Raw genomic sequence first — 21,589 nt, 5'->3', positions numbered from 1 at the left:
GGCAAATGGGATGAAGCTGTTAAAGGCTGAAAGAAAAGATGAGCACATACATTTTGTAGTGAGTAGAACACTTAGACTTTGTACCTTGAGATAAGATTTTTTTAAATTCCTTAGACTATGGGTAATGCTGCTTGATGTCACATAGGCTATGTGTTACTGCTTGTTGGCACATAGGCTACGTGGTCCTGCTTGTTGTCACATACACTGGGATATATAGAGAGTCCCTTGTAAACAATAAAGTTGTCTGAGAAGTTATTACTCACAGACCCCCTGATCCCAGCTCTCTCGTTCTTTTTCTCTCACTCTTTCTTTCTCTTTGTTTCCTTCTCCCTTCTCTGTTCCTTTCATTCCTGATACATTTTGGGTCCAAATCTCCAACAAAATCCTAAGAATACATTTAACCTTGGAGGTGAAAGAAATATACAGTAAAAACAACAAAACATTGCTGAAAGAAATTAAAGACCTAGATAAGTGGAAAGACATCTTGTTAATGGATTAGAAACCTTAATACTGTTAAAATTACAAAAATATTTGAAGCATTATACATATTCAATTCAATTATCAAAATTCCAAGGAAAACTGGGGATAAAATTCTAAACTTCATATGGCATTCCAAAATAGACAACAATCTTGTAAAGGAAGAACAAAGTTGGAGGACATATACCTCCCTATTTCAAAACACATTACAAACTTACAATATTCAAAGCAGGATAATACTAGCAAGAGGATAAACATGTAAAAAAACAATATAGAACTGAGAGCCTAGAAATAAAACCTCACATCTATGGTTAATTGATCTTAGACAAGGATGCCAAGACAATTATATAGGGAAGGAACAGTCTCTTCAACAAATGGTGCTAGGAGAAAATGACATCCAAATTCTGAAGAATGAGGTTGTATGCCTACCTCACACCATATACAAAGATTTCTTCAAAATGGATTAAAGATATAAATATAAGCATGAAAAAAAAACTTCTCAGAAAAATAAAAAATATGAGAAGAATTTCAACAGCTCAACAACAAAAAGATAAACAACCCAATTTTAAAGTAACCAAAGGCCTTGAATAGGTATTTTTACAAAGAAGATATACAAATAGCTAAGAAGTACATGAAAAGATGTTTCACATCTTAGGGAAAATCAAATCAAAAACACAGTAAGATACCATGTTATACCTACCATGATGACTATATTTAAAAAGTGGAAATTAACAAGTGTTGGCAGGAATGTGAAGAAATTGGAACATTCATGCTTTGCTGATAGGGATATAAAATGGTTCTGAAGCTTTGAGAAACAGTCTAAAAGCTCTTCAAAATGTTATACATAGAATTACCATATAACCCAGGAATTCTACTTGTAGTTATATACCCAAAATAATTTCAAACAGGAACTCTAAGAAATACACATACATGTAGATGACAACAACACTATTTACAGTAGATATAAAATATATGCATATAGTGGAAAATTATTGAACCAAAAAATAAAAACAAAATACTGATTCATGTTACAACATGTATGAACTTCCAAAATCCTGCTAAGTGAAAGATGTCAAACACAAAAGGCTATGTGTCATATGATTCTATTTGCATGAAATACCCATAATAGGTAAACCACAGGTGTAAAAGAATACTGGTGCTTGTCAGGGACTGAGGATAGGGGAAATGAGGAGTAACTGCTTAATCTGTGCAGGTTTTCCTTTTGGATGGTGAAAACATTCTGGAACTACATAGAGTTGATTGTTGTACAACATTAGAAATATACTATAGGTCATTGCACTGTTCACTTTAAAATAGTTAATTTTATGTTATCTAGTTTTACCTCAACAAAAAAATGCATGTAATCAGCATAAATAGAAAGTAAACCAAATCACATCGTATTCAATATTCCAAAGTCAACACTAAAAGAAAAGTCATAAAAGAAGAATAAAGAAACATTACCCACCAAAAATATAAATAAATCATAATAAAGGTCTTTTTACCGAAAATATGCAGGCTAGAAGGCAATAAAATAACACCTTTAAAATACTGAAAGAATTTTTCAATGTAAAATTTTATACTCAGTGAAAATATCATTCAGTGATAAAAATAAAAATACTTCAAATTTTTAAAATTTGGAATTTATAGTCACCAAACCTGCTTTAGAAGATCCCCAAGAAGAGTTAAAATGGAGCCAGATGGAAACCAGGAACTGTACAAAGGAATGATAAATGCCACAAATTGTATTAAAAATTGTAGTATCATGAACTATAGAAATGATCCCTGAAAGTACAGTCTGGGGAAGTAAATGTCAATAGAAAGAAAGCTAAAGGATAATCTAGGGACGGAATAACACAGTGAACCCAGAGGTGGTCAAGAATTGTGGTTAAGTGCACAAATACAAGAGATTACTTCTGTGAGCTAGAGCAGATGAACATTACTATTGCAGGGTGATGGGAATATGGAGAAACATGGGAAAACTACAATTGGTGTGACCTATAGAGTGAGGTTCACAGCAATACTATAATATTCTTGCATCAATGCTAAGTTGTACTGTTAATAATGGAGGTGTATGGAAAAAGTGTGCCAAATGTATGCTATGGACCATGATTGGTGGTAATAGTCTGATGACATTATCTCTAATCTGTAACAAATGTTCCACCAGGGTGTGGAGTTGTATGGGAAATCTACACATCTGTATGATTGTTTCGCAAGTCCACAATATCTGTAATAAAGACACACTTTTAAAAAATAGTATGGCTTGGGTGGGGGGGGGAAATACATCAAATGTAAGATAAGGAATATTGTTGGTATTAATATTTCGATGATGCTCTTGCATAGTTTGTAACAAATGTTTCACACCATACACTTATTGTTTATGTATATTCATGTAGGAATGATATAGTTCAATAAAAAAAATTGGAGTATAATGCCAGTGAATAGGGGTTTTTAATTGTTAAGCAGCTGATACAGCTAATTTTGTTTCTTTAGCATGATCATGGATTGTCTTGAATAATTGAATCAAAAGATACGTTTAAGTGTAAAGTACAGAATAGATCCATTTCAATATACAGGATTTTTCAGGCAATGGTGTTTCGAAAGAATTCTTCACTACTCATTTTGGTTCACGTACTGAGAAGTTAAATTTCTTTTGAACTACAGAACACAAGTCAATGAGATTTTCACTTGTTAAATGATAGTTCTAGACATACGTAGGCGGCCCTATGTTTTTTTAAAAGAAGTTTTAGATTACTAATATATTACATCAAAAATATAGATCCTCTCACGCTCCCACATTTTCCACCATTAACAGTATCTTTACCAGTGAGATACATTTGTTACAATTAGTGAGGTCATTGCTATTAAACATGGTCTATGGTGTACATTACAGTTAACACTTTGTACTGCACAATATCATATGTTTTGACAAAATGTATAATGGCCTGGATCCATCATGGCAATAAAATGCAGGACAATTCCAATGTCCCAAAAATGCCCCAAGTTAAACATTCTCCTCTGCCTCTACACAGAAACTCTGCTGGTCACTGCCTGTCTATCAATGGTACAATTTTTTCCATTGCAAGAATAATAATAAGTCTATTCTTGTCCATAGTTGCACTCTCCCCCTTATGTTTGTTCATTCCGCAAACTTGCAACATGTTTAAAGAAATCCTACATCTCAAAAATAAAAAGATATGGGAAGCGGACTTGGCCCAATGGATAGGACATCCACCTACCACATGGGAGGTCTGTGATTCAACCCCCGGGCCTCCTTGACCCGCGTGGAGCTGGCCCATGCACAGTGCTGATGTGCGCAAGGAGTGCCATGCCACGCAGGGGTGTCCCCCTCGTAGGCGAGCCCCATGCGTAAGGAGTGCGCCCTGTAAAGAGAGCCGCCCAGTGCGAAAGAAAGTGCAGCCTGCCCAAGGATGGCGCTGTACACATGGAGAGCTGACACAAGATGACGCAACAAAAAGAAACATAGATTCCTGGTGCTGCTGATAAGAATAGAAGCGGTCAGAAAAGGCACACAGCGAATGAACACAGAGAGCAGACAACTGGAGGGGTGGGGAGAAAGGGGAGAAAAATAAATCTTAAATAAAATTAAATAAAAAGATAAACCATTTAAAAAATGGACAAGGGATTTGAATAGATACTTCTCCAAAGAAGAAATACAAATGGCTAAAGTGCACATAAAAAGATGCTAAACATCACTAGCTATTAGGGAAATGCACATCATAACTACAGTGGATGTAGTTCAAGTGATTGAGCACCTGCTTTTCACACATGAGGTCCTGCGTTCAATCCCCAGGGCCTCCTGAAAACAAACAAACAAACAAATGAAAATGTTCTGCTTCATTGGGAACAGATGCAGCTCAGTGGTTTAATGTCTGCTTCCCATGGATAAGGTCCTGGATTCAATCCCAGTACCTTCTTTAAAAAAAACTAAAATGAGATATCATCTTACACCTATTAGAATGGTGGCTATTTAAAAATAAAACAAAGAACTACAAATGTTGGTGAGGATGTGGAGGAAAGGGAACACTCAAACACTGCTGGTAGGAATGACAATGGTGCAGCTATTGTGTAGGACAGTTTGGCAGTTCCTTAGGAAGCTAATTATAGAACTGACATATGATCCAGCAATCCCACTGCTGGGTATACACCCAGAAGAATTAAAGCAAGTACACGAACAGTATATATACACTAATGTTCATAGTAGCATTATTTACTATTGCCAAAAGTTGGAAGCAACCCAAGTGCCTGTAATCAGATGAATGGATAAACAAATTGTGATATAGACATACAATGGAATAAAATAACTCAGCCAAAAGAAGGAATGCAGTATTAATACACACGACAAAATGGATTAATCTGGAAAGCCTTCTGTTGAGTGAAGTAAGCAAGTCACTAAAGGACAAATATTACAACACCTCAATGATATGAATTAGGCAAATTGAGCAGACTCACAGAGCTAGAGTCTGGAAGATAAGTTTACAGGAGACAGAAATGGAAGTACAGGGTAGTGAGCAATGGTCAATATGGACAAAATCTATGATAAGGTGGAAGGGGGTGGTTGGCAGTGGATGGCGATGATAGTGGTGCAGTGATGTGATTGGTTTCAACAGTGCTGGAATGTGCTAGGGCATAGGATGTGGGGATTGGTTCAACTATCCATGGAATTTGGGGAGGCCTATGAGAACGAACAGGTGAACTCTGGGGATTTGTAGTTTTATGGTTAAAACTATAACAGTGGGAATGTTCTTTTGGCAAATATGTCAGAGGAGGGAGGGTTCCTGGTACAGGGCATCGAGTGTGAGGGGATATTGCAAGACAGGGTACACCTGGGGCATGCTTCTATGGAGTATTAAAGTGTGTTCCATTTGTCATAATGTGTTATCTCAGTGGGTAGAGACCCATACAATAAACAAGAAAATATTAAACTCCCATCCTGGAGAGTCATGCAATGTACTTACTTAGAAGATAGGAATCTCTCAAGAATATAGGCAGTGCCTAATAAAAGATAACAAGCAGTATGTCAAGCATACAATATTACTGCATGTAATTATGAGCCTTACTCTTACAAAATTGAAACAAATGGCTACAATAGTTACCAAGAGGAAGGGAGGAAAGAATAGAATAGACTGAACATAGAGCATTTTTAGTGCATCGGAATTTTTCTGCGTGATCTTGCAGTGATGCATACAGGCCATTTTAAATTTTGTCAAAACCTATAAAAGTGAGGTGGTTGGCTCTATGGGAATCCCCTATATTTTCTCTTACTTTTCTGTAAATTAAAGCCTCTTTGAAGATAAAGAAAAAAAAAATGAGACACTGGGGGAATATACAGAAGAAATTGTCGCTGTACATAAAAGATAATAGATCTTATGCGGATGAAAGCCACAATGAATATTCTTTTTATTTTGTATTTTATTTGCTATTTTAAATTATTATTATTTTATTTTCTTATTTTCATATGTTTTTTTGGCTTTGTTTTGGGGGAGGTTTTGGATCTCAAAAGTGTCACAACTGTGGCAAGGGAGGATTGCTGGTGTGGAGTGTCAGTGATGGGGTTACACATGGGGAGGGTGCACCTGGGGCACGCCTCTGTGGCTTATGAATATGTTCAAATGGTCATAGGGCTTTGGGTAGGTGAGTTGAGATCCACACAATAACTGAAAGTAAATTGAATATCCATCCTAGGAATTCCTGCTACCTTCTCTAACACAGTGGATAGATTCCCCCAAGTGCTTGGCAGTACCTAGCTAAGGAGGACAGACCATAATGCCAGACCCTTGATATTGACAGCTGTATTTTTGAGCCTCATTCTGAAGAAATTGAAACTTAGGCTAATAGCCTAATAGTTACCCCCTGAAAGCCTCCTTGTTCCTCAAATGTGTTCTCTTTCTAAGTCAAACTCATCATATAATCACACTACATTTCTCCTGGCACGGGACATGACTCCCAGAGATGAGACTCCCTGGAATGAGATACTATTACCAAAAGTCAACTAGCAATGCATTTGGAAAAAGACCTTGACCAAAAGGGGGAAATATTATATACAAAGTGTTCTTATGACTAAGTGATTTCAAAGTGAGTCGGTAGTTCTTTCCAGAGGTCACAATTATGCATGGCTCAGTAGGATCTCTTCGATGGCCACAGGAAACAGTGCCTCTAGCAGGGGACCACCTGAGCACTCTAGAAACATCTAGACTCTATAGGCAGGGCCTACAATCTCAGGAATTCAGTGCCCTGACAGTGGGCCTTACTTTGGAATGTTTTCTCCTCAATGTAACAGAGTTAGTCTCATTTATAATTTCCCTACTCATGGCGCCCTTCTTCCCCTTTTATTTGAACCCATAATTAGCATAATACTCATTAAATATATGTTCCAGAGACTTAAATCTTTGGTCTGTTCACATGCTGGTTGAACCCTGAATCTCGGCAGAATAGCAACACCACTCTCCAGTTCATTAGACTCGCCCAAGAAAACAAGCAAAAGGATGATGATTGACAATGCCCATCCCAAAAATCAGAGAGTATTTACAACTGCAAGCAAGACTGTTCTAACTATCTGTCCCATGAATCTAAGCCCCCTTTCAATCAGAAACAGAATGGACATCACCATCCCAAAATCTTTATATTTTTAAAAACATATTAAGTAAGCAACCAGGGAAGAAAATAATTCCTCAAATGTAGATTTTTGGTATTACACTGTGAATCCACTCCCTTAAACCATTAATCCCTTAAACTATTTTTGGGCCTATACAGGACTGTGGACTAATTACAGAACATTGGAAATAAAAGACTTCTGATATTCTTAGAATTTGGGTCAAGTTCCAATAATTGGATACCATTACTGATAAATACCATCATATTATACAAAGATTATCTAAAGAATTCCCAGAGACACATTTCCAGGGCTTGCAAATTTATGGTAAAATAAGTCTCCTGGAAGTTAATGACACCATGTTTTTCAGATGTTTAAGAAAGATTATTGAAGCAGATAGTCTCCAGAAGAGCACATGATCAGTTTACTGGAGAGGATGGTAGCATTTCTCCCCAACCCTTAGAGAAAAGTATAAGGATTCCTTTCTACAAGCAAATGTAAAATGATAGCAGGAACCCCAGGAAAAACACTTAGAGAAATACAGGGAGAGATGGTTAATTTTAGGTGTAACTTGACTAGACTAAGGTAACCACCAGTGTTTGGTCAAACAATAATCTAGATGTAACTGTAAAGCTATTTGGTAGTTGTGATTAAGGTGACTTCAGGGAAGCAGATGTGGCTCAACTGATAGTGTCCACCTATCATATAGGAGGCCCAGGGTTCTAACCCAGGGCCTCCTGGCCCATGTGGTGAGCTGGCCCACACACAGTGCTGCCATGCACAAGGAGTTCCATGCCACACAGGGGTGTCCCCCATATAGGGGAGCCCCCACATGCAAGAAGTGTGCCCCACAAGGAAAACTGCCCTGCATGGAAAAATAAAAGCACAGCCCACCCAGGAGTGACACTGCACACATGGAGAGCTAATACAGCAAAAAGATGCATCAAAAAGAGACACAGATTCCCAGTGCTGCCAAGAATACAAGCAGACACAGAAAAGCACACAGCAAATGGACACAAGAGAATAGATGATGGGGGGCAGGGTCAGGAGAGAAATAAATAAATAAATAAATAAATAAATCTTTTTTAAAAAGTGACTTTAAGTAAAGGAGAATACATTTCATAATGTGAGTGGCCCTCATCCAATCTGTTGATGGCTCTAATTAAAAACTGAACTTGGCAATGTGAGACACTCCAGAGCTCCATCCCCCACAGAAGTGTTTAACAACAAGGAAGAGCTGGAAGAAACATCTTAAACAGTTAAAGGTTGAAATTAACAGGGAAAACACTAAATCAAGAAAAAGGCAACTAAAAATGGTAAGATCTCCTCATGCCCTTGCATGTCCCTCACCCATTCTCTCAGCAGTTAAGTGTAAAGCTGACCCATTCTCAAGTGCAGGCCATTGTTCCAGTTCCAGAGGGAGCAGAGTAACCCTCAGGTACCTACTATATATATGTATGTATGTTCAAAACCTATTGATAGAAGCATGCAGATCTGACTAGGAGATGCAACACAGGCTCACCATACCAGAACTTGTCCCAGATGGCCAGCAGAATTGCCCTATAGAATTCTGTCAAATAACAGAATTCCAGATGTGTGCCAGCAGTAGGACATACAATGATCTACCCAGACTATGAGACACTGTTTCCTGAGAAAATGAAGTGATTCATATCTGTAAAAATGGAGAAATTCCTAGGGCCACATGTTCATTTCCAGTACAAGATCCATATACAGAATAGATGAGGGGGAAACCCATGTGTCTGCTTAGAACTGCTATCTACACTCCTTATTAGGACAGGTAAGCTCTGAAGGAGAACACTCAACACAAGCAAATCTGCTAAATCTGAAAAAGATGTTTTATTTTTTCCTTTTAAATTTTTATTAGCTCCTGGAATTCAAGAAATTTCTGTCATAGCATTAGGTGGTTAAAAGCTTAAGGAACACACAAATTAATGCTAAATTCCAGAATTAACATGAAAATATCAAAATGTCCCAGTTTCTGGGTGAAAAAAATATGTAGAGACACATGTTAGCCCATTTTGGAACATTGTGTGAGCAAGACATAAAGTCATCGAATCATACCACTAGTAAAATGTATGTCCATTGCGCAAAAGAAGACTACAAAATAAACAAAGAAACAGGAACTGAGAACTCATGCAGAGAAGATTAAAGCATCAGAAACCATCAATGACGAGGAGTAGACTTGGGACATACCAGACAGACTTTTTTAAAATGTTCTAAATATGGTCAAAGTGCTAAAAGAAAATATGGACAAAGGACTAACAAACATCATGAAAGCAACAGATGAGCACAAAGAAAATGTCCAAAAGAGATAGAAATCCTAAAATGGAATCAAACAGAGCTGAAGACCACAGTAAAGAATATTTTGAAATACTGCCTAGAGGAATTCAACAGCAAATTAGAGTCAGCACAACAAAGAATCAGGAGACTAGAAGAAAAACTGATTATTGAAATCAGTCAGTCTAAGGATAAAGAAAAAACAATGAAGAAAAGAGACTTTTGGAAAAATGGCATTAGATGGGTAGGCAGGGATTAACTCTCTTGCAAGAACAATGGAGTAAGGGCAAAAAAGCTGTCCAAAGGAGCTACTTCAAGGATTTATAGGCAAGGAATGTTGAACATCAACAAGGAGGTCAAGAAACAGAGACACAAAGAAGACAAGTCTCCTCCAGAGTCGGGAATAGCACTCATCTCAGCCCTCAGCGGTGAACAGATTGGGTAAAACCCACTACTCACTGCAGCTGTGAAGGGAACACTTGTCTTCCTTCCAGGGAAAATGCAGGGTGTAGTCCAGGACTGAGAGTGGTTTCTCTTCAGAGCATTTCCCAGAAAAGCCTGCTTTGGATCTTCACCCAGGACAGACCAACATCACAGGCAAGTGGAGGTTGAAAAAGACACCTCTATGGAAAGAAACACTGAAGAGTGCCATCTGCTGACAGATGGGGAAAATGCAATAAGAAAAAATACTTTCTGGAATCACAATTGTTCCAGACCCCTTGGATCTGATCAGCACCCCATTAGTGGGTCCCTGGCCCTATTTTGATAACTTAAGAGGGCAATATTAAAGACTTAGAATAAGTTGAACCAAAAATCAAAGAAGACCCATTAGAGAAATAGAAGAGAGAACATCTGATCTTGAAAAGACAGAAGAACAGAAAGAGAAAAGAATTGAAAAATTGAACGGGTTCTCAGGGAGTTGAATGACAATGCGAAATGCAAAAATATGTAATAGGTGTTCCAAAAAGAGAAGAAAACTGAAAGGGCACAGAAAGAATATTTGAGGAAATAATGACCGAAAAGTTCCCAGTCCTTGTGAAAGACAGAAATATCAATATCCAAGGAGGACATAGCATATCAAACAGAATTAATCTGAATAGACCTATACTGAGCCATGTATTATTCAGAATGTCAAATGCCAAAGATGAAGAGGGGATTCTGAAAGCAGCAAGAGAAAAATAATGCATGACATGCATGAGGTTGAATAAATAAATAAATGAATAAATAAACAAAATTAAACATTGAAAAATGATGTCAAGTTAAAGTACATGCGAAGCAGGTGCTCAACCACTTGAGCTACATCCAATCCCTCAATAAATTTAAAAAGATTGAAATTATACAAAGCATTTTCTCTGATCATAATGGAATGAAGCTGGAAATCAATAACAGGTACAGAATGGGAAAATTCACAAATACAGGGAGATTATAAAACACACTATTAGAGAGGTGGGGCAAGATGGCATCTGAGTAAGTACACCATTGCCATCTCTCTTACAAAAGACCAGCTGTGTGGTGATGGAGTCCTACCAGAGCAGGCTGTTTGGGAACATGCAGGGCGGGAGGTATCTGGACATTGATCTGGCGAGACTACAGCAGAACTGGTGTTTGCTCAAGGTAGAACTGTGGGTTTCTAACACTGAACTCGGAAGCCATGGGAAGGTACATCCCTTCCCCCTAGGGCTAAGAGCCATGGCGTTCACCGAGAACTGCCAGTCGTGGGGCAGAGTTTCCAATCCCCATGTTTTCCAAATGCATGAACCCCAAGCCTGTGTCCCCTGAACCCCCATGGCCCACATTTCACAGACCTACAGACCCTGAGTCCACATTCTCCTGGGCCTCTGTTTCCTGAACCCAGCACTCCCAGGAATCTGGCATTGCCCTGCCCCTCCAGTCAAGGACTAACTCTGGAAGTGGGAGAGTTTAGGTGGGAGGTGCAGACGGGCAAAGGAGTTTAGGTTCAATTTTCTGGCCATCCCCCCCCCCCCCCTTTATTGAGTTTGGAGGAATATATTAGCTGACTTGGGGAGAACCTAGGAATAGAGAAGAGGCTAATCTGGTGAGAGAGCTCAATTTACCTAAATGCCCTGGGATAGGAAACTTGGTCTGGGAGAAGGTGGAGTCAGAAAATTATCCAACCCCCTTGTGGCACACCTAAGGAGAGGGACGGTAGGATGTGCTTTACAAGTTTCCAATAGTATATTTAGGGTTCCTGGCAAGGGGTGGTTGCTCTCTCAAGAAATTAAGAGTCATTATTTTCTCAGGTGAGTTGGTTCATCAGGGACCAATTTGAATTTCCTACAGGAGCCCTCATGCAGCCTTCCTGCTCCCTTGGGAGAGAGGGAAGTGAGTAAAGGAGAAAAGGGGGAAGGTCAGATTCCTAAGCCATTTATTCAATTGCAAAGAGGATTATTTGCCTGAGGCCTTGTCTGGTCTTTTTTGTCAGTTTGTTTTCTTGTTTTTTCTTCCTCTTTATTCTCCCCATGGCCTTTTTTTTTTTTTTTTCTCCCTTCTCTTTTTCTTGTTCTGCTTTTTTTTCTTCTCTCTTTCTCCTTTTTTTTTTTTATCTTTTTTTATATTAGTGTTGCAGGCAACATTACTCATTTGCTGTGCTTCCTCATCTTCAATTTTCTCTTTTCTGTGTGTACTGATTTTGGCTACCAACACTATCCCCTTTCCTTTACATCATTCTCTCCTCCATCATTTATTGTTTCTCTTACATTCCACATCTCTCTGTTTAAAGAGATATCTGACTTTTTATCTCTAATACCTCTAATCTGTTTTCTATCATTTATTCACTCTGTATATTTTGTCCTTTCTTTTCTTTTTCCCTCTCTCCAGACCACACTGACCTTTTAACTCGTTGTATATTCCTCCCCATATTCAGTTTAATATCTTATTATAGGTACTCCACTTTTTTTATGGTTATAACTGTACAGAGCTTCCATGAGTTCTATATTCATTCTCCTAGATCTCACATGGTTCTTCTGCTAACAGTCACTATCAATACTACTATTATATTTTTCTTTTCTTATCCCTTTTACTTTCTCTGGACCTAATATTTTCCTTCAAGGGAACTTAGCCAACAAATGAAATAGAATAAGAAGAAAAAAGTGACAAAGAGAAGACTTAACATACACACAAAAACAACTAATTAAACCCCAAGACTAGAATAAGAAGATAATCAACAGAATAAACCCAACAAAATAAAATAATGACCAGACTGCAACAAAAAAATACAGACCATACCAATAATCAGGAAAACATGGCCCAATACAATGAACAAACTAAAAACCAGAAAAAGAAGTGAGACATCAAACAAGTAATTAAAGCTCTCAAAACATGTATCATGGACCAAATCAATGAAGTGAAGGAAAAGATTAAGCATATTGAGAAAACACTTGGAGAGCATAGAGAAGAAATTGTGATGACACACAAAAAGATCCGAAGATGATGGGGATCAATAACATAATACAAGAAATCAAAAATACACTCTCCACAAATAACAGCAGATTTGAAGAGGCAGAGGAAAGAATTAGTGATGTGGAAGACAGTACATCTGAAATCAAACAGATGGTAGAATTAATCAATAAAAAGAAAAACTCCAGCAGGGACTTAGGGACCTGAATGACAATGCAAAATGCACAAATATATACATTATAGGCATCCCAGAAGGAGAAGAGAAGGAAAAGGGGAAAGAAGGATTGGATTGTTGGAGGAAATAAAGGCTGAAAACGTCCTAAACCTATTGAGGGAGATGGATGTACATGTCCTGAAAGCACACCCCAAACAGCATAAATCCCAAAAGGCCTACCCCAAAACATATACTTGTCAAATTATGCAATCACAAGACAAAGAGAAAATACTAAAAGCAGCAAGAGAAAAGAGAACCATCACATACAAGGGAGGTTCCATAAGATTAAATGCTGATCTCTCATCTGAAACTATGAAGGCAAGAAGGCAGTGGTATGACATAGCCAAGGTACTAAAAGAAAAGAATTTACAACCAAGAATGCTCTATCCAGCCAAGCTAGCATTCAAAAATGATAGAGAGTTCAAAATATTCACAGATAAACAGAAACTAAGAGAGTATGCCAACAAGAAAGCAGCCTTCAAGAAATACTAAAGGGAGTTCTGCAGGAGGAAAAAAAGCAGGAGAGACAGAGTTGGAGGAGAGTGAAAGAACAACTAAAACTACAAAAAGGGGGGGGGGGAATCAAACAACACAAAACAAACACAAATCCAAAGAAAATATGGCTAATATAAGTAATTCCTTGAAAGTAATAACACTGAATGTCAATGGATTAAACTCACCTGTTAAGAGACACAGATTGGAAGATTGGATAAGGAAATGTGACCCATCTATATGTTGCTTACAAGAAACTCATCTTAGACTCAGGAATTCAAGGAGATTGAAAGTGAATGGCTGAAAAACAATCTTACAGACAAACAATAACCAAAAAAAGGTAAAATAGACTTTAAGACAAAATAGACTTTAAGTGCAAAACTGTTGTAAGAGACAAAGATGGACACTACATATTAATGAAAGGGATAATCTTTCAAGAAGAAAGAAAAATCATAAACATTTATGCCCCTAACAAGGGCACCTCCTAATATGTAAGGTATACACTGGAGAAAGTAAGTGAAGGCATAGATGCCTCTACAATTATAGTGGGGGACTTTAATGCACCACTATCACTATTGGACAGAACATCTCAAAAGAGAATCAATAAAGAAACAAAGATTTTGAACAATATATTAGAGGATTTGGACCTAACAGACATATACAAAACATTACACCCAAATACAGCAGGATATACATTTTTCTCAAGTGCACATGGATAATTCTCCAAGATAGACCACACGCTAGGTCACAAAGAAAGTCTCAATGAATTCAGAAAGATCAAAATCATACAAAATAATTGCTCAGACCACAGTGAAGTGAAGCTGGAAATCTGCAAGAGCAAGAGGCCTAGATTTGGCAGCAAGATATGGAAGTTAAACAACACACTCTTTGAAAAACAGTGGGTCAAGGAGGAAATCTCAACAGAAATCAATAACTTGAAACTAATGAAAATGATAACACAACATATCCAAACTTATGGGATGCAGCAAAAACTGTCCTGACAGGGAATTTCATAGCCATAAATTCATACATCAAAAAAGAAAGAGCTAAAATTTAAGAACTAATGGAACAATTGGGGGAATTAGTAAAAACAACAACAAACCAATCACAATGATATCAGCAGACCAATCACAACTAAAGAGATAGAATCAGTCATTAAAAACCTCCCAACTAAGAAGAGTCCTGGGCCAGATGGCCGCACAGGTGAATTCTACCAAACATTCTGGAAAGAAATAACATCAGTTTTGCTTAAACTCTTCCAAAAATTGAAATAGAAGGAACACTGCCTAATTCATTTTATGATGCCAACATTACTCTACTACCAAAGCCAAACAAAGACAACACAAGAAAGGAAAATTACAGACCAATCTTTCTAACTAACCTAGATGTGAAAAACCTTAACAAAATACTTGCTAATTGTATTTAACAACATATCAAACAAATTATACAACACGACCAAGTGGGTTTCATTCCGGGTATGCAAGGACAGTTCAACATAAGAAACTCAATGAATGTAATACACCACATAAACATATTCAAGGAAAAAAATCACATGATCATATCTATAGATGCAAGATGCATTTCATGAAATACAACACCCTTTCTTGATAAAAACACTGCAAAAGATAGGAATAGAAGTAAACTTTCTGAACATAATAAAGGGTATATGCAGTGAATTCCCCCCAGCATGGGACATGACACCCGGGGATGAGCCTACCTGGCACTGAGGGATCACTACCAAATACCAGCTGATGATGCAACTAGAAAATGACCTTGAATTAAAGGTTCAATGCAGATCTGCAGAATATCCCTGTCTACATATAATAATGGGACTTTAAAATGCTGTTTGACCTAATGTAAGGGGGAAATGGAAAGGAGAAATGAGTTTATATGGCTATGAGTCTCTAAAAAAGAGTCTGGAGGTTGTCAGAAGGATTGCCCTTATACACACCTGAGCAGAGTCTCAGAGACAGATAAAGTAGATACAACCCCAGGTATTGGTTCTTTTGAGGGCTAAAGAGACCCACGGGTTCTATGGTCATGGCAGATGGGGTTCACTGCCATGTCAGTTGACCCTTCTTTGGAGCTGGTGTTTCTGCATGATGGAACTGGACTCAGATGGGATCTCTTTTCACAAGCTTTTCATGCTACTTTACTGGAATTGTAGTTGGTGCTGGGGTTTAAGACATATCTAGAGGATTTGAATCTCTGGACTGACAATATGATAGCCAAGCCCTGAACCTCAACAGACTTCAACTCCTACACTCTGATTTATTGGACTTACCCCACTCAACTAATATGGAGTTGAAGAATGTCAACCACCACACCATGGAGCCTAGAGTGCCTACAACTGAAAGCAGGAGGATTGCATCCAGTATCCATGTGGAATCTAAGCCCCCTCTTGACATAGAAGTGCAGTGGACACAACCAATCCAATGTCCACAGAGAAAACGTGTCATTGGTGTGGGAAAAGTGGCCATGGTGGTTGCTGGGTGCAGGGAATGGGAGGAAGAGATGAGATGTGGAGGCGTTTTCGGGACTTGGAGTTGTCCTGGGTGGTGCTTCACAGACAATTACGGGACATTGTGGATCCCCCCAGGGCCCACTGGATGGAACGTGGGAGAGTATGGGCTATAATGTGGACCATTGACCATGAGGTGCAGCGATGCCCAGAGATGTACTTACCAAATGCAACGGATGTGTCATGATGATGGGAAACAGTGTTGCTGTGGGGGGAGTGGGAGGTGGGCATGGTGGGGTTGAATGAGACTTCATATTTTTTTAATGTAATTTTTTTTAAATGAATAAAAAAATAAAATAAAATAAAAAAGAAAAACCCACACCTAACATCATTTACAATGATAAAATCCTAAAATCTTTCCCTCTAAGATCAGGAACAAGACAAGGATGCCCACTCTCACCCCTTGTATTTAACATTGTGTTAGAAGTACTAGCTCGAGCACTGAGACAACACCCAGATATAAAAGGAATCCAAATGGGAAAGGAAGAAATCAAAATTTCACTATTTGCAGATGACATGATCCTATACATAGAAAACCCTGAGAGATCTACAACAAAGCTTCTAGAACTCATAAATGAGTTTACTAAAGTCTCAGGTTATAAGATCAATGCGAAAAAATCAGTAGCATTTGTGTACAACAATAATGAGCAAACTCAGGAAGAAATCAAGAAACAAATACCATTTACAATAGTAAATTAAAAAAATCAAGTATCTAGGAATAAATTCAACTAAAGATGTAAAAAACTTATACACAGAGAACTACACAAGACTGTTCAAGGAAATCAAAGAAGATGTAAATAATTGGAAGAATATTCCCTGTTCATGAATAGGAAGACTAAATATTATTAAGATGTCTATCCTACCAAAACTGATCTACACATTCAATGCAATCCCAATAAAAATCAACACAGCAGTTTTTAATGAACTAGAAAACTAACTGTGAAATTTATTTGGAAAGGAAAGAGGCCCCAAATAGCCAAAGACATTTTGAAAAAGAAAAATGAAACTGGAGGAATCACACTACTAGACTTCAAAACATGCTACAAAGCTACAGTAGTGAAAACGGCATAATATTGGCATAAGAATAGATACACTGGCCAATGGAGCTGAATTGAGAGTTCTGGTATCGATCCTTTTATATGCAGTCATCTGATATTTGACAAGGCCACCAAGCCTACTGAACTGGGAAAGAATGGACTCTTCAACAAATGCTGTCTCGAGAATTGGATATCAATATGAAAATGAAGGAAAGAGGATTACCATCTCACACCTTATACAAAAATCAACTCAAGATGGATCAAAGACCTACATGTAAGAGCCAAGACCATAAAGACCTTGGAAAACATTGTAGAAAAGCATCTACAGGGCCTTGTAATAGGAGATGGCTTCATGAACTTCACACCCAAAGCACTAATAGATACAAGTAGATAAATGAACAAATAGATAAATGGGACTTCCTCAAAATTAAAACCTTTTGCACCTCAAAGGAGTTTGTCATGAAAGTGAAAAGAGAGCCTACACAATGGGAGAAAATATTTGGTAACCATATATCTGATAGGAGACTTATATCCTGCATATATAAAGAAATCCTATATCTTGAAAATAAAAAGACAAACAACCCATTTAAAAAATGGGAAAAAGATTTGAACAGATGCTTCTCCAAAGAAATACAAATGGCTAAAAAGCACATGAAAAATGCTCAAAATCACTAGCTATAGGGAGACGCAAATCAAAACTACAACAAGATACCATCTTACTCCCATAAGACTGGCAGCTATCAAAGAAACAGAAGACTACAAGTACTGGAAAGGACGTGGAGGAATGGGAACACTCATCCACTGCTGGTGGGAATGCAGAAGGATCCAGCCATTCTTGAGGATTGTTTGGTGGTTTCTCAAAAAGTTAGCTATAGATTTTGCCATATGACCCAGCAATTCCACTGCTTTGTATATACCCAGAATCTGAAAATAAGGACACAAACCTATACATGTACACCTATGTTCATAGCAGCATTATACACTATCGCCACAAGTTGGAATCAACCAAATGCCCATCAATAGATGAATGGATAAATAAAATATGGTATATACATGCAATGGAATACTACTCAGATATAAGAAGGAATACAGTACAAATGCATGTGATAACATGGATGAATCTTGAGGACCTTATGTTGAGTGAAGCAAGTCAGACATTGAAGGACAAATACTATAGGACCTCTCTGATATGAAACCAGCAAACCAAGCTGTCTCACAGAGCTAAAGACTGGAAGGTAGGCTTAAAGGAATCTGGGAGGATGAGGAAGGTTGCAAGCTGATGCCTACATGGGTGAAGTCTATGACAACCCGGAGGTAAGTATTTATACAGGGAAGGGATATGACGGAGGCATAGGGATAATTTTTGTTGGGGTTTTGTGGGCTTGAGGGGGGCTAGGGTTGGGAGGATGGGTCAGATGAGCCAAAGAATTGGGGGGAGAGCTGGGGAGAACCATTGAATATGGGAGAATGTCAGGTATATGGTTGAAACTACACTGTTGAGAAAAAAGTTATAAAATACAGTAAGGAAGGGTCACGTGTTTAAGGTGCTTAAGGGGGGGGCATCTGGTACAGGGGCAAGCTTCTAGGAAGTATGTGAGTGCTCATTTTCTCATCGTGTGTTTTATAATTGGATAGAGACCCATACAATGAGTGTGAGGTGTGCCCACATCCTGGGGAGACCTGATGTTCCCAAAGAGAAGGAATTGTGTCTCTCAAGAGAATCTCTGGGTCCCAATTAGTTAGGGCAGTCTAGTATGTCAAGCCCTCAGCATTGTTGCAGTATCTGTAAATCTGGTTCCTCAAGTAGTGAAGATTGAGTGTGATGGTGTGCTCTGAGGCGGGGAGGAGAGAGGTATAGCATGGATGGAAGCAGGGAACTGGGGGGCAATGGAAGTGCTCCACAAGATCATGCAATGATAAAATATGTCAACTTACATCTAAAGCATATAAAAGTCTATAAACTAAAATGTAAACTATAATGTAAAATATAAGGAAACTAAAAATTTAGAAATGTGTACAGTGTAAAATATAAACAATATTGTAAACCAAAATGGAACCATATTTGATAGCTATGTTTCAAAATTTGTATATCAGTTGCAGCAAATATAACATGAACATGTAAACAGATCATTGCTGAGGAAAGAGGGAAAGGGTTTGATGTTGGCTATCTAGGAGTCCCCTATGTTGTGAATTACTGTGAATTACTGTGATCTAAAACTTTTTTGAAGACAAAATTAAAAATTAGAAAAAAAAGGAATGTAGACACTGAAAAAAATTAAAGTGCCTTGCCACTGTACTTACAGGGCGACACCTATTAAAGTGATGAATGGCAAAATGTTAGAAACAAAGCTTTATAATGTTTTTCACTTTATTAATACACCAATTTATTTTTAGTTTATTTTAGTATTTCTACATTACTATGTATTCTATTTCTAAACTTTAAACCCATCATTGTATTTCAATTTCCTATTAACTGAATTTGGCAATATATTAGGATTCATTGTTGAAGAAGTTTTGGACCACAGAGAGGTTCAACTATGGCAGTGGAGGAACTTTTGTGTGGGGTATTATTGATGGGGGTACACGGGTGGGGGGAGTTCTCCAAGGGCATGTATATAGGGAACATAAATATGTTAGGATATATTTTGGGTATTTTTATAGTAGTTACAGTTACAAACATCAACTGAGGAAGTGCTAAGTTCCCACTCAGGGGAGCTCTGTCACATTCCCCAATGAAACAACAATAATCTCCCAAGTGTGACAGCAAAGATCAACAAGGAAGGATGGTCCAATAATGAGCCCTTGATACTGATGACTATGCTTAGGAGCCTGTGTGCCTGAAATATGAACTAGGTCTAGAGCTGTAGGGCACCGAGGTATTACTACCAATCACTAACTGGAGAAGCAACTAGAAAGAGACCTCAAATAAAAGGGTCAACTCAGACCAGCAGACTATCTCAGCCTACATGTTTGATCAAGAGGACCCTACTTTGAAATTTGTGCTCCTGAGTGTGATGAAGCTGGACTCAGAAGTCACTTTTCTACACATGCCTCTTCTGTCACTTTTACTGAACCTGTGGTTGGTGCTAGGGATGGTCCATACTCAGGAGACTTGAATCTCTGGACAGCCCATGTGCCAGCTGGGCCCTGAGCCTCAGCAGAGTGGTGACTCCTACTCCCTGCTTCGTTGGTCTTACCCAGGTCAGCTAACAGGGAGGTGAAGATGGTCAACCACCATACCAGGGAATCAAGAGTGCCAACAACTGTAAGCAGAGGAATTGCATCCATCATCCATGTGGAATCTAAGCCTCCTCTTGGTCTAGAGGTGGACAGGACATCGCCATCCTAGCATCCACAGAATGGAGGAATAAAACACGGACTAGAGTGGACTTACTGATATTCTACTATAGAACTATTGTGACAAGTAGTAGAAGAAATTTTAGCATCGAGGTGGAGAAAGTGGCCACAGTAGTTGCTGAGGGCAGGGAGAGGGTAGAAGAGATGTGATGTGGGGGCATTTTTGGGATTTTGAGTTGTCCTTAATGATATTGCAGGGTCAGATGCTGGGCCTTATATATCCTGCCATAACCCACTGAATGTACTGGGGGAGAGTGCAAACTTCAGAGTAAACTATTATCTGTGTAGTGCAGCAGTTTCCCAAAATGTGTTCACCAAGTGCGATGAGTGTGCCGCAATGATGAGGGAGGTTGTTGGTGTGGGAGGAGTGGGGTGGGGGGCGGTGGGGAATATACAGGAACTTCTTATATGTTTTAATGTAACTTTTTTGTGTGATGTATTTATCTTCAGAAAAATACAACTTAAAAAAATGAGGGTGGTGGGGAGTGGGTTATATGGGAACCTCTTATGTTTCTTGTTTTTTTATATTTTTTAATGTAACATTCCTTGTGATCTATTAACTTTAATTTAAAAAATTAAAAAACACGCTATTAAATAACCAAAGAGAAAATTGCAAGACAAATCACTAAATGTCTTGAGCCTAATGAAAATGAGAACACAACATATCAAAACCTATGGGATACAGTAAAGCCACATCTGAGAGGAAAATTTATATTCCTCAATGCTTACACTTAAAAGGAAGAGTGAAAATCGAAGACCTAACTGCACACCAGGAGGAACTATAAAAATACAGCAAAATAATCCCAAATATATAGGTAGAAAATACATGGTAGAGAGATGATAGAGCCATAGAGAGACTAGGTAGATATTTAGATAAACAAAATGATATGGTAAATGTTGGAAAATCTTAATATTGGGTGTTTAATAATTCTCTGTGTAGATTTTGTGTTTCTGAAACTGTCGATTTTCTTAATGATTTTAAAATAAAAACTTTAAGATAAAGCAAGTTTCCTGGAGAAGAAATTCTGCCTCAATATTGATATATCAACATATGAAAAATGTTTTGAACTCAAGACTGAAATCACTGCTGCATATCCAGACTGCCTGCCCTACAGATTTCAGTTTCAAGACAACAACAATTACTCGCAAGTTTCCAGTGTGTCCTA

At 38.1% G+C, this 21,589-nt stretch overlaps 1 pseudogene; it reads right to left on the bottom strand.

Moving 5' to 3' along the window:
- Window positions 1-2,201: 2,201 nt before the first annotated feature.
- Window positions 2,202-2,275, bottom strand: LOC111760064 (small nucleolar RNA U3; annotated as a pseudogene).
- Window positions 2,276-21,589: the final 19,314 nt, after the last annotated feature.

Source organism: Dasypus novemcinctus, chromosome 12, assembly GCF_030445035.2.
Source record: "Dasypus novemcinctus isolate mDasNov1 chromosome 12, mDasNov1.1.hap2, whole genome shotgun sequence".
Lineage (NCBI taxonomy): Eukaryota > Metazoa > Chordata > Mammalia > Cingulata > Dasypodidae > Dasypus > Dasypus novemcinctus.
The sequence above is the reverse complement of the archived record's forward strand: the minus strand, read 5'-3'. Positions and strand labels throughout refer to the sequence as shown.